At 43.7% G+C, this 15,138-nt stretch overlaps 1 non-coding gene across 1 annotated transcript; it reads right to left on the bottom strand.

Moving 5' to 3' along the window:
• Positions 1 to 5,340: 5,340 nt before the first annotated feature.
• Positions 5,341 to 5,413, bottom strand: TRNAR-UCG (transfer RNA arginine (anticodon UCG)). Its single transcript has one exon. It is a non-coding gene; the product is annotated as a tRNA-Arg (tRNA).
• Positions 5,414 to 15,138: the final 9,725 nt, after the last annotated feature.

Consider the following 15,138-nt stretch of genomic DNA (forward strand, 5'->3'; position numbering starts at 1 on the left):
TCCGTAGCGTTTATGAAGAGGTACTTTGGTATGGCAGAAAGACAGAAAAGTAGCAATGCTGAAGGCATAATGTGACTGATTGTGCAGGTTGGATTGGGCTTTCTTAATGAGTGAGAGTGAAAGGAGTATTGTAAGAGTGTGCCTCCAGTTTGTATGTAAAGATAAGTTGGGTGCTGTGAGAAAAAGACTCAACCATGAAGGGACTCGAACCATCAATCTTCTGATCAGAAGTCAGACGCCTTATCCATTAGGCCACATGGTCACTGACTGCAATATGTTTGGGTGTTTAGGGTTAGGTGGTATGAATGGATGTGGAACATATCAATTACAGGTGCACAGGACAGGATCCCATACCGTTCTTCATCTTCTTTCCATCAAAGGATTTTTTTCAAACAATATCTTGATAATTTCCAAAGTTTCATATCTTATGATGTGCTTTTTTGCCGTTAATCCTCCTTTCTTCTTTTATTGAATACTCTGTTTTATGCTGCAATTGTATTTTTGGATTATTTGAAAAGAGAATGAAACTGCTTTGACAGTAGTTCAGACTTCCCATTTCTTGACTTGCTAATTTGCTCCCTGAATTAGCTTATACAAGTGACTTGAACAGGGCCTTGACCTAAGCACGTAACTGAAAGCCTGTCACCACCTCTAGAAATAAAATTCACAGCAGCTCAAAACAATCATTTTGAAAGAGAATATTTCAAGTGAGTCCAAGTTTAATTTCAATAAAGAAAGCTGTATAAAATGACACGCTGCACATTTGGGTAACCAGCATGACTCTTTTCAGTGAAGAAGTGGAATGGTTCTGTTGCAATATACTATCACCCTGGTAAGCTGCTACGAGGAAGAGTAAACAATATGATTAGGTTACAGCAAAAAAGTATTAGTTCAGGGTGTGCACCTCAGATAGACTTAAACTTACACACCCCGGTCTGCGGGAGTAGTGCCCTATCCATTGCGGCATTGAGAGTAATCTGCAAGACAGAGTTCCAAAATCATCCTTTCATCTCAGTTCATGGCCACATAGAGTATTTCCATAGTCATTCGTTTCACTTTTCTGTCTTTAATTAAACTGACCATCTTAAACCTCCACCACCCACCACTTCAAAGTTACAGTTTTTATGTTATAATAGGGCCTTGGAACTATTGGCAAGTGAACAGAAGCAATCAGAGAACCACATGACAATACATACTCCTTTGCCTGATACCTTTCACAACAAACTGCTCTTGGAAAAAGACGTTAACCGGTCCTTGCTCTCAGACAGACACAGAAAGCCTATCACCACCTCTACTAACATACTTCAACCAAACCAATATATATCATTCAAACAATTATGCCTCTGTATCAATATAGCTACAACTCGAGACAGAAAGGAATTTACAAAACAATCTGCCCATTTGAATAACCAGCATGGTTTTAAGGACGTACAAATTGGAATGTGACAATTTCAGAGTTCCTCGTTCATAAGAAGTCTATGAGATAGTATCTATCCCCTATCTTCACAACCCTACTCCTATCTCTCTCCCTAATCTCCAATCCTCCTAACACTCACCCTCCTCCACCCTAAACCCCCTCCCCCAGCTCCTCTCACTCTACCTGTCCCCCCCCTCCCTCGCGCTTTCCCGCCGCGACCTCCTGCACGCCCCCGCCCCCCAGCTCCCATTCGCCCCCAGCTGACCCCTCCCCCCCCCCTCCTACCTCTTATGGCGCCCGTCCGCGCCTGGCCCGCGCCCAGCGCCACGACCCCTGGTCCCCAGCTCCCCCAAGCCCCGCTGATCCGCTACGACCCCACCACCCTCCACGCCCTCAACCCAGGGCGCTCCAAAACCTGCTTCCTAGCTCACCCCAAACGCACCCATGGACCCTTCGCCTGCAACTCCTGCAAACGCATCTTCCACCACGCAACTACCACGACCACAAGCCCACGCGCCATCAACCACCTCAAGTGCATCCTGGTCAACGCCCGCTCCGTCCACAAGCACGCCGTTGAACTTTGGGACCTCCTGGACTCCACAGCCCCGGACGTCGCCTTCATCACGGAGACATGGATGAACGCCTCCTCTGCTCCAGACATCGCTACCGCCATCCCCGAAGGCTACAAGATCTCCAGAAAAGACCGCACCAACCAAGTAGGAGGAGGTGTCGCCATCATCTTCAAAGACTCCATCAGCGTCACCACCTCCACCGAAGACCCCCCCCTCGCCGCTGAACACCTGCATTTTCAGATTCGCACCGACCCAAGGACCACCCTCAGAGGATCCCTCGTCTACCGTCCTCCCGGACCTCGCGCCTCTTTCAGCGACGCCGTCGCCGACTTCATCTCCCCGCACGCCCTCGCCTCACCGGACTACATCCTCCTAGGCGACCTCAACTTCCATCTGGAACAAAACAACGACCCCAACACCACCACCCTGCTCGACAACCTCGCCAACCTCGGCCTCAAACAACTGGTGAACACCGCCACCCACATCGCCGGACACACGCTCGACCCTATCTTCTCCGCCAGCAAACACGTCTTCTTCAGCCACACCTCTGCCCTACACTGGACCGACCACAGCTGCGTCCACTTCACATTCCGACGCGAGACCTCCCACCTCCGCACTCAACCCATCCCTCGTCGACAGTGGAACAAGATCCCTGAAGAGCAACTCTTCTCCGCTCTCGCCGCCAACCAACCCACCCTCACCACCGACCCCAACGACGCAGCTCTCAACCTCACAAACTGGATCTCCAACTGCGCTGACAACCTTGCTCCCCTCAAACGCACGCATCGACAGACCAACACCAAAAAACCTCTCTGGTTCTCTGACACCCTCAAAGAATCAAAGAAAACTTGTCGTGCCCTTGAGAAGGCCTGGCGCAAGGACCACACCGCTGACAACATGACCGCCCTCAAGAACGCTACACGCGAACACCACCACCTGATCCGCACTGCCAAAAGGAACTTTTTCACCGACAGACTAGACAAAAACAGCCACAACAGCAGAGAACTCTTCAGCATCGTCAAAGAGTTCTCCAACCCCAGCGCCAGCGCCAACGCCGTCACGCCCTCACAGGATTTGTGCGAATCCCTCGCCACTTTCTTCCATCGCAAGATCAGCGACCTCCACGACAGCTTCGGACACCAGACCCAACCATACACCACTGAACCCGCTTCCCCGGACATCACCCTCAACAACTGGACCCACATCAACACGGAAGAAACCAAATCCATCATGAACTCTATCCACTCCGGCGCCCCTTCGGACCCCTGCCCGCACTTCATCTTTAACAAAGCCGACGACATCATCGCCCCGCACCTCCAGACCGTCATCAACTCTTCTTTTTCTTCTGCTACCTTCCCAGAATGCTGGAAGCACGCTGAAGTCAACGCCCTACTAAAGAAACCTACGGCTGACCCAAGCGACCTGAAAAACTTCCGCCCCATCTCTCTTCTACCTTTCCCAGCCAAGGTAATAGAAAAGACCGTCAACAAACAGCTGACCACCTTCCTGGAAGACAACAACCTGCTCGACCCTTCACAAACCGGATTCCGAACCAACCACAGCACGGAAACCGCCCTCATCTCAGTCACAGACGACATCAGAACCCTGATGGACAACGGTGAAACAGTCGCCCTCATTCTCCTCGACCTCTCGGCTGCCTTTGACACCGTCTGTCACCGCACCCTAATCACCCGCCTACGCTCCACCGGGATCCAAGGCCAGGCCCTGGACTGGATCGCCTCCTTCCTCGCTAACCGCTCCCAAAGAGTTTACCTCCCTCCGTTTCGCTCAGAACCCACCAAGATCATCTGCGGCGTACCTCAAGGCTCATCGCTCAGCCCGACACTCTTCAATGTCTACATGAGCCCCCTCGCCGACATCGTACGCAAGCACGACATCATCATCACCTCCTACGCCGACGACATCCAACTTGTACTCTCCCTCACCAAGGACCCCGCCAGCGCCAAGACCAACCTACAAGAGGGTATGAAGGACGTCGCAGATTGGATGAGGCTCAGCCGCCTAAAGCTGAACTCTGAAAAAACGGAAGTCCTCATCCTCGGCAACACCCCGTCCGCCTGGGACGACTCCTGGTGGCCCACGGCCCTCGGCACCGCACCGACCCCCGCAGACCACGCCCGCAACCTCGGCTTCATCTTGGACCCTCTTCTCACCATGACCAAGCAAGTCAACGCCGTGTCCTCCGCCTGCTTCCTCACTCTCCGCATGCTCCGCAAGATCTTCCGCTGGATCCCCGCCGACACCAGAAAAACCGTGACCCACGCCCTTGTCACGAGTCGCCTGGACTACGGCAACACCCTCTACGCCGGGACCACCGCCAAACTCCAAAACCGCCTGCAACGCATCCAAAACGCCTCGGCCCGCCTCATCCTCGACGTACCCCGCAACAGCCACATCTCCGCACACCTGAGACACCTGCATTGGCTCCCAGTCAGCAAAAGGATCACCTTCCGTCTTCTCACCCACGCACACAAAGCCCTCCACAACAAGGGACCGGAATACCTCAACAGACGCCTCAGCTTCTACGTCCCCACCCGCCCCCTCCGCTCCGCTGGCCTCGCACTTGCTGCCGTCCCTCGCACCCGCCGCTCCACGGCGGGTGGGAGATCTTTCTCCTTCCTGGCGGCCAAGACCTGGAACTCCCTCCCCACCAGCCTCAGGACCACCCAGGACCACTCCGCTTTCCGGAGACTCCTAAAGACTTGGCTGTTCGAGCAGCGATAACCCCCCCTTTCCCCCCTAGCGCCTTGAGACCCGCACGGGTGAGTAGCGCGCTTTATAAATGTTAATGATTTGATTTGATTTCAGAAAGATCTCAAGTTTGTAGAATAAATGGTTGTAAGGGTAATTTTTACCACACAATTGCAACTAGGTGCCTCAATCTGCAAGAGACCAGTCCTTGACAGATTACACAACTGGGGCAACAGCAAAGGCAGCAATTGTGTCAATCCTTTATGATTCTTCTCTAGTACTATACTTTTTCTGAGGGACAATTTGCATTATTCCTGGAGAAAATCATAGAGCTTCTACGCATGCATAGTTTCTGCTTTCTGCACGCACACACACTCCCTGCACTGAATCTACCCACAGTTCTGTGCAGAATGATTGTGCCATGTCATATTGTTGCATACGTATTGCATATCCGTAGCTTTTATGAAGAGGTACTTTGGTATGGCAGAAAGACAGAAAAGTAGCAATGCTGAAGGCATAATGTGACTGATTGTGCATTTTGCATTGGGCTTTCCTAATGAGTGAGAGTGAAAGGAGTATTGTAAGAGTGTGCCTCCAGTTTGTATGTAAAGATAAGTTGGGTGCTGTGAGAAAAAGTCTCAACCATGAAGGGACTCGAACCCTCAATCTTCTGATCCGAAGTCAGATGCCTTATCCATTAGGCCACATGGTCACTGACTGCAATATGTTTGGGTGTTTAGGGTTAGGTGGAATGAATGGATGTTTAACATATCAATTACAGGTGCGCAGGACAGGATCCCATACCGTTCTTCATCTTCTTTCCATCAAAGGAGTTTTTTCAAACAATATCTTGATAATTTTCAAAGTTTCATATCTTATGATGTGCTTTTTTGCCGTTAAACCTCCTTTCTTCTTTTATTGAATACTCTGTTTTATGCTGCAATGGTATTTTTGGATTATTTGAAAAGAGAATGAAACTGCTTTGACAGTAGTTCAGACTTCCCATTTCTTGACTTGCTAATTTGCTCCCTGAATTAGCTTATACAAGTGACATGAACAGGGCCTTGACCTAAGCACGTACCTGAAAGCCTGTCACCACCTCTAGAAATAAAATTCACAGCAGCTCAAAACATTCATTTTGAAAGAGAATATTTCAAGTGATCCAAGTTTAATTTCAATAAAGAAAGCTGTATAAAATGACACGCTGCACATTTGGGTAACCAGCATGACTCTTTTCAGTGAAGAAGTGGAATGGTTCTGTTGCAATATACTATCACCCTGGCAAGCTGCTACGAGGAAGAGTAAACAATATGATTAGGTTTCAGCAAAAATGTATTAGTTCAGGGTGTGCACCTCAGATAGACTTAAACTTACACACCCTGGTCTGTGAGAGTAGTGCCCTATCCATTGCGGCATTGAGGGTAATCTGCAAGACAGAGTTCCAAAATCATCCTTTCATCTCAGTTCATGGCCATATACAGTATTTCTGCAGTCATTTGTTTCACTTTTCTGTCTTTAATTAAACTGACAATTTTAAACCTCCGGCACCCACCACTTCAATCTTACCGTTTTTGTGCTACCATAGGGCCTTGGAACTTTTGGCAAGTGGACAGAAGCAGTCAGAGAACCACATCACAATACATACTCCTTTGCCTGATACCTTTCACAACAAACTGCTCTTGGAAAAAGACGTTAACCGGTCCTTGCTCTCAGACAGACACAGAAAGCCTATCACCACCTCTACGAACATATTTCAATCAAACCAATGTATATCATTCAACAATTATGCCTCTGTATCATTATAACTACAACTAGAGACAGAAAGGAATTTAAAAAACAATCTGCCCATTTGAATAACCAGCATAGTTTTAAGGACGTACAAATTGGAATGTGACAATTTCAGAGTTCCTCATTCATAAGAAGTCTGTGAGATAGTATCTCAGAAAGATCTCAAATTTATAGCAAAAATGGTTGTAAGGGTGATTTATACCACACAATTGCAACTAGGTGCCTCAATCTGCAAGAGACCAGTCCTTGACAGATTACACAATTGGGGCAACAGCAAAGGCAACAATTGTGTCAATCCTTTATGATTCTTCTCCAGTACTATATTTTTTCTGAGGGACAATTTGCATTATTCCTGGAGAAAATCATAGAGCTTCTACGCATGCATAGTTTCTGCTTTCTGCACGCACACACTCCCTGCACTGCATCTACCCACAGTTCTGTTAAGAATGATTGTGCTGTGTCATATTGTTGTATACGTATTGCATATCCGTGGCATTTATGAAGAGGTACTTTGGTATGGCAGAAAGACAGAAAAGTAGCAATGCTGAAGGTATAACGTGACTGATTGTATTGGGCTTTCTTAATGAGTGAGAGTGAAAGGAGTATTGTAAGAGTGTGCCTCCAGTTTGAATGTAAAGATAAGTTGGGTGCTGTGAGAAAACGACTCAGCCACGAAGGGACTCGAACCCTCAAACTTCTGATCCGAAGTCAGACGCCTTATCCTTTAGGCCACATGGTCACTGACTGCAATATGTTTGGGTTTTTAGGGTTAGGTGTATGATTGGATGTGGAACATATCAATTACAGGTGCGCAGGACAGGATCCCATACCGTTCTTCATCTTCTTTTCATCAAAGGAGTTTTTTCAAACAATATCTAGATAATTTCCAAAGTTTCATATCTTATGAGGTGCTTTTTTGCAGTTGATCCTCCTTTCTTCTTTTATTGAATACTCTGTTTTATGCTGCAATGGTATTTTTCGATTATTTGAAAAGATAATGAAACTGCTTTGACAGTAGTTCAGACTTCCCATTTCTTGACTTGCTAATTTGCTCCCTGAATTAGCTTATACAAGTGACATGAACAGGGCCTTGACCTAAGCACGTACCTGAAAGCCTGTCACCACCTCTAGAAATCAAATTCACAGCAGCTCAAAACATTCATTTTGAAAGAGAATATTTCAAGTGATCCAAGTTTAATTTCAATAAAGAAAGCTGTATAAAATGACACGCTGCACATTTGGGTAACCAGCATGACTCTTTTCAGTGAAGAAGTGGAATGGTTCTGTTGCAATATACTATCACCCTGGCAAGCTGCTACGAGGAAGAGTAAACAATATGATTAGGTTTCAGCAAAAATGTATTAGTTCAGGGTGTGCACCTCAGATAGACTTAAACTTACACACCCTGGTCTGTGAGAGTAGTGCCCTATCCATTGCGGCATTGAGGGTAATCTGCAAGACAGAGTTCCAAAATCATCCTTTCATCTCAGTTCATGGCCATATACAGTATTTCTGCAGTCATTTGTTTCACTTTTCTGTCTTTAATTAAACTGACCATTTTAAACCTCCGGCACCCACCACTTCAATCTTACCGTTTTCGTGCTATCATAGGGCCTTGGAACTTTTGGCAAGTGGACAGAAGCAGTCAGAGAACCACATCACAATACATACTCCTTTGCCTGATACCTTTCACAACAAACTGCTCTTGGAAAAAGACGTTAACCGGTCCTTGCTCTCAGACAGACACAGAAAGCCTATCACCACCTCTACGAACATATTTCAATCAAACCAATGTATATCATTCAACAATTATGCCTCTGTATCATTATAACTACAACTAGAGACAGAAAGGAATTAAAAAAACAATCTGCCCATTTGAATAACCAGCAGAGTTTTAAGGACGTACAAATTGGAATGTGACAATTTCAGAGTTCCTCATTCATAAGAAGTCTGTGAGATAGTATCTCAGAAAGATCTCAAATTTATAGCAAAAATGGTTGTAAGGGTGATTTATACCACACAATTGCAACTAGGTGCCTCAATCTGCAAGAGACCAGTCCTTGACAGATTACACAATTGGGGCAACAGCAAAGGCAACAATTGTGTCAATCCTTTATGATTCTTCTCCAGTACTATATTTTTTCTGAGGGACAATTTGCATTATTCCTGGAGAAAATCATAGAGCTTCTACGCATGCATAGTTTCTGCTTTCTGCACGCACACACTCCCTGCACTGCATCTACCCACAGTTCTGTTAAGAATGATTGTGCTGTGTCATATTGTTGTATACGTATTGCATATCCGTGGCATTTATGAAGAGGTACTTTGGTATGGCAGAAAGACAGAAAAGTAGCAATGCTGAAGGTATAACGTGACTGATTGTGCAGTTTGCATTGGGCTTTCTTAATGAGTGAGAGTGAAAGGAGTATTGTAAGAGTGTGTTTCCAGTTTGTATGTAAAGATAAGTTGGGTGCTGTGAGAAAAAGACTCAACCATGAAGGGACTCAAACACTCAATCTTTTGATCAGAAGTCAGACGCCTTATCCATTAGGCCACATGGTCACTGACTGCAATATGTTTGGGTGTTTAGGGTTAGGTGGTATGAATGGATGTGGAATTATCAATTACAGGTGCGCAGGACAGGATCCCATACCGTTCTTCATCTTCTTTCCATCAAAGGAGTTTTTTCAAACAATATCTAGATAATTTCCAAAGTTTCATATCTTATGCTGCGCTTTTTTGCCGTTAATCCTCCTTTCTTCTTTTATTGAATACTCTGTTTTATGCTGCAATCGTATTTTTGGATTATTTGAAAAGAGAATGAAACTGCTTTGACATTAGTTCAGACTTCCCATTTCTTGACTTGCTAATTTGCTCCCTGAATTAGCTTATACAAGTGACATGAACAGGGCCTTGACCTAAGCACGTACCTGAAAGCCTGTCACTACCTCTAGAAATAAAATTCACAGCAGCTCAAAACATTCATTTTGAAAGAGAATATTTCAAGTGAGTCCAAGTTTAATTTCAATAAAGAAAGCTGTATAAAATGACACGCTGCACATTTGGGTAACCAGCATGACTCTTTTCAGTGAAGAAGTGGAATGGTTCTGTTGGAATATACTATCACCCTGGCAAGCTGCTACGAGGAAGAGTAAACAATATGATTAGGTTTCAGCAAAAATGTATTAGTTCAGGGTGTGCACCTCAGATAGACTTAAACTTACACACCCTGGTCTGTGAGAGTAGTGCCCTATCCATTGCGGCATTGAGGGTAATCTGCAAGACAGAGTTCCAAAATCATCCTTTCATCTCAGTTCATTGCCACATACAGTATTTCTGCACTCAGTCGTTTCACTTTTCTGTCTTTAATTAAACTGACCATTTTAAACCTCCGGCACCCACCACTTCAATCTTACCGTTTTTGTGCTATCATAGGGCCTTGGAACTTTTGGCAAGTGGACAGAAGCAGTCAGAGAACCACATCACAATACATACTCCTTTGCCTGATGCCTTTCACAACAAACTGTTCTTAGAAAAAGACGTTAACCGGTCCTTGCTCTCAGACAGACACAGAAAGCCTATCACCACCTCTACGAACATATTTCACTCAAACCAATATATATCATTCAACAATTATGCCTCTGTATCAATATAACTACAACTCGAGACAGAAAGGAATTTAAAAAACAATCTGCCCATTTGAATAACCAGCAGAGTTTTATGGACGTACAAATTGAAATGTGACAATTTCAGAGTTCCTCATTCATAAGAAGTCTGTGAGATAGAATCTCAGAAAGATCTCAAGTTTATAGCAAAAATGGTTGTAAGGGTGATTTATACCACACAATTGCAACTAGGTGCCTCAATCTGCAAGAGACCAGTCCTTGACAGATTACACAATTGGGGCAACAGCAAAGGCAGCAATTGTGTCAATCCTTTATGATTCTTCTCCAGTACTATATTTTTTCTGAGGGACAATTTCCATTATTCCTGGAGAAAATCATAGAGTTTCTACGCATGCATAGTTTCTGCTTTCTGCACGCACACACTCCCTGCACTGCATCTAACCACAGTTCTGTTAAGAATGATTGTGCTGTGTCATATTGTTGCATACGTATTGCATATCCGTGGCATTTATGAAGAGGTACTTTGGTATGGCAGAAAGACAGAAAAGTAGCAATGCTGAAGGCATAACGTGACTGACTGTGCAGTTTGTATTGGGCTTTCTTAATGAGTGAGAGTGAAAGGAGTATTGTAAGAGTGTGTTTCCAGTTTGTATGTAAAGATAAGTTGGGTGCTGTGAGAAAAAGAGTAAACCATGAAGGGACACAAACCCTCAATATTCTGATCCAAAGTCAGACGCCTTATCCATTAGGCCACATGGTCACTGACTAATTGGGTGTTTAGGATTAGGTGGTATGAATGGATGTGGAACATATCAATTACAGGTGCGCAGGACAGGATCCCATACCGTTCTTCATCTTCTTTCCATCAAAGGAGTTTTTTCAAACAATATCTTGATAATTTCCAAAATTTCATATCTTATGATGTGCTTTTATGCCGTTAATCCTCCTTTCTTTCTTTATTGAATACCCTGTTTTATGCTGCAATGGTATTTTTGGATTATTTGAAAGAGAATGAAACTGCTTTGACAGTAGTTCAGACTTCCCACTTCTTGACTTGCTAATTTGCTCCCTGACTTAGCTTATACAAGTGACATGAACAGGGGCTTGACCTAAGCACGTACCTGAAAGCCTGTCACCACCTCTAGAAATAAAATTCAGAACAGCTCAAAACAATCATTTTGAAAGAGAATATTTCAAAGGAGTCCAAGTTTAATTTCAATAAAGAAAGCTGTATAAAATGACACGCTGCACATTTGGGTAACCAGCATGACTCTTTTCAGTGAAGAAGTGGAATGGTTCTGTTGCAATATACTATCACCCTGGCAAGCTGCTACGAGGAAGAGTAAACAATATGATTAGGTTTCAGCAAAAATGTATTAGTTCAGGGTGTGCACCTCAGATAGACTTAAACTTACACACCCTGGTCTGTGAGAGTAGTGCCCTATCCATTGCGGCATTGAGGGTAATCTGCAAGACAGAGTTCCAAAATCTTCCTTTCATCTCAGCTCATGGCCACATACAGTATTTCTGCAGTCATTCGTTTCACTTTTCTGTCTTTAATTAAACTGACCATTTTAATCCTCCGGCACCCACCACTTCAATCTTACCGTTTTTGTGCTATCATAGGGCCTTGGAACTTTTGGCAAGTGGACAGAAGCAGTCAGAGAACCACCTCACAATACATACTCCTTTGCCTGATACCTTTCACAACAAACTGCTCTTGGAAAAAGACGTTAACCGGTCCTTGCTCTCAGACAGACACAGAAAGCCTATCACCACCTCTACGAACATATTTCAATCAAACCAATATATATCATTCAACAATTATGCCTCTGTATCAATATAACTACAACTCGAGACAGAAAGGAATTTAAAAAACAATCTGCCCATTTGAATAACCAGCAGAGTTTTAAGGACGTACAAATTGGAATGTGACAATTTCAGAGTTCCTCATTCATAAGAAGTCTGTGAGATAGTATCTCAGAAAGATCTCAAGTTTATAGCAAAAATGGTTGTAAGGGTGATTTTTACCACACAATTGCAACTAGGTGACTCAATCTGCAAGAGACCAGTCCTTGACAGATTACACAAGTGGGGCAACAGCAAAGGCAGCAATTGTGTCAATCCTTTATGATTCTTCTCTAGTACTATACTTTTTCTGAGGGACAATTTGCATTATTCCTGGAGAAAATCATAGAGCTTCTACCCATGCATAGTTTCTGCTTTCTGCACGCACACACTCCCTGCACTGAATCTACCCACAGTTCTGTTCAGAATGATTGTGCCATGTCATATTGTTGTATACGTATTGCATATCCGATGCATTTATGAAGAGGTACTTTGGTATGGCAGAAAGACAGAAAAGTAGCAATGCTGAAGGCATAACGCGACTGATTGTGCAGTTTGCATTGGGCTTTCTTAATGAGTGAGAGTGAAAGGAGTATTGTAAGAGTCTGTTTCCAGTTTGTATGTAAAGATAAGTTGGGTGCTGTGAGAAAAAGACTCAACCATGTAGGGACTCTAACCCTCAATCTTCTGATCCGAAGTAAAACGCCTTATCCATTAGGCCACATGGTCACTGACTAATTGGGTGTTTAGGATTAGGTGGTATGAATGGATGTGGAACATATCAATTACAGGTGCGCAGGACAGGATCCCATACCGTTCTTCATCTTCTTTCCATCAAAGGAGTTTTTTCAAACAATATCTTGATAATTTCCAAAATTTCATATCTTATGATGTGCTTTTATGCCGTTAATCCTCCTTTCTTTCTTTATTGAATACCCTGTTTTATGCTGCAATGGTATTTTTGGATTATTTGAAAGAGAATGAAACTGCTTTGACAGTAGTTCAGACTTCCCACTTCTTGACTTGCTAATTTGCTCCCTGACTTAGCTTATACAAGTGACATGAACAGGGGCTTGACCTAAGCACGTACCTGAAAGCCTGTCACCACCTCTAGAAATAAAATTCAGAACAGCTCAAAACAATCATTTTGAAAGAGAATATTTCAAAGGAGTCCAAGTTTAATTTCAATAAAGAAAGCTGTATAAAATGACACGCTGCACATTTGGGTAACCAGCATGACTCTTTTCAGTGAAGAAGTGGAATGGTTCTGTTGCAATATACTATCACCCTGGCAAGCTGCTACGAGGAAGAGTAAACAATATGATTAGGTTTCAGCAAAAATGTATTAGTTCAGGGTGTGCACCTCAGATAGACTTAAACTTACACACCCTGGTCTGTGAGAGTAGTGCCCTATCCATTGCGGCATTGAGGGTAATCTGCAAGACAGAGTTCCAAAATCTTCCTTTCATCTCAGCTCATGGCCACATACAGTATTTCTGCAGTCATTCGTTTCACTTTTCTGTCTTTAATTAAACTGACCATTTTAATCCTCCGGCAGCCACCACTTCAATCTTACCGTTTTTGTGCTATCATAGGGCCTTGGAACTTTTGGCAAGTGGACAGAAGCAGTCAGAGAACCACCTCACAATACATACTCCTTTGCCTGATACCTTTCACAACAAACTGCTCTTGGAAAAAGACGTTAACCGGTCCTTGCTCTCAGACAGACACAGAAAGCCTATCACCACCTCTACGAACATATTTCAATCAAACCAATATATATCATTCAACAATTATGCCTCTGTATCAATATAACTACAACTCGAGACAGAAAGGAATTTAAAAAACAATCTGCCCATTTGAATAACCAGCAGAGTTTTAAGGACGTACAAATTGGAATGTGACAATTTCAGAGTTCTTCATTCTAAAGAAGTCTGTGTGATAGTATCTCAGAAAGATCTCAAGTTTATAGCAAAAATGGTTGTAAGGGTGATTTATACCACACAATTGCAACTAGGTGCCTCAATCTGCAAGAGACCAGTCCTTGACAGATTACACAATGGGGGCAACAGCAAAGGCAGCAATTGTGTCAATCCTTTATGATTCTTCTCCAGTACTATATTTTTTCTGAGGGAAAATTTGCATTATTCCTGGAGAGAATCATAGAGCTTCTACGCATACATAGTTTCTGCTTTCTGCACGCACACACTCCCTGCACTGCATCTACCCGCAGTTCTGTTAAGAATGATTGTGCTGTGTCATATTGTGACATACGTATTGCATATCCGTGGCATTTATGAAGAGGTACTTTGGTATGGCAGAAAGACAGAAAAGTAGCAATGCTGAAGGCATAACGTGACTGATTGTGCAGTTTGTATTGGGCTTTCTTAATGAGTGAGAGTGAAAGGAGTATTGGAAGAGTGTGCCTCCAGTTTGCATGTAAAGATAAGTTGGGTGCTGTGAAGAAAAGACTCAACCACGAAGGGACTCGAACCCTCAATCTTCTGATCCGACATCAGACCCCTTATCCATTAGGCCACATGGTCACTGACTGCAATATGTTTGGGTGTTTAGGGTTAGGTGGTATGAATGGATGTGGAACATATCAATTACAGGTTCGCAGGACAGGATCCCATACCGTTCTTCATCTTCTTTCCATCAAAGGAGTTTTTTCAAACAATATCTAGATAATTTCCAAAGTTTCATATCTTATGATGTGCTTTTTTGCCGTTAATCCTCCTTTCTTCTTTTATTGAATACTCTGTTTTATGCTGCAATGGTATTTTTGGATTATTTGAAAAGAGAATGAAACTGCTTTGACAGTAGTTCAGACTTCCCATTTCTTGACTTGCTAATTTTCTCCCTGAATTAGCTTATACAAGTGACATGAACAGGGTCTTGATCTAAGCACGTACCTGAAAGCCTGTCACCACCTCTAGAAATAAAATTCACAGCAGCTCAAAACATTCATTTTGAAAGAGAATATTTCAAGTGAGTCCAAGTTTAATTTCAATAAAGAAAGCTGTATAAAATGACACGCTGCACATTTGGGTAACCAGCATGACTCTTTTCAGTGAAGAAGTGGAATGGTTCTGTTGCAATATACTATCACCCTGGCAAGCTGCTACGAGGAAGAGTAAACAATATGATTAGGTTTCAGCAAAAATGCATTAGT

This window comes from Pleurodeles waltl, chromosome 4_1 (genome assembly GCF_031143425.1).
Source record: "Pleurodeles waltl isolate 20211129_DDA chromosome 4_1, aPleWal1.hap1.20221129, whole genome shotgun sequence".
In the NCBI taxonomy this organism is placed as follows: domain Eukaryota; kingdom Metazoa; phylum Chordata; class Amphibia; order Caudata; family Salamandridae; genus Pleurodeles; species Pleurodeles waltl.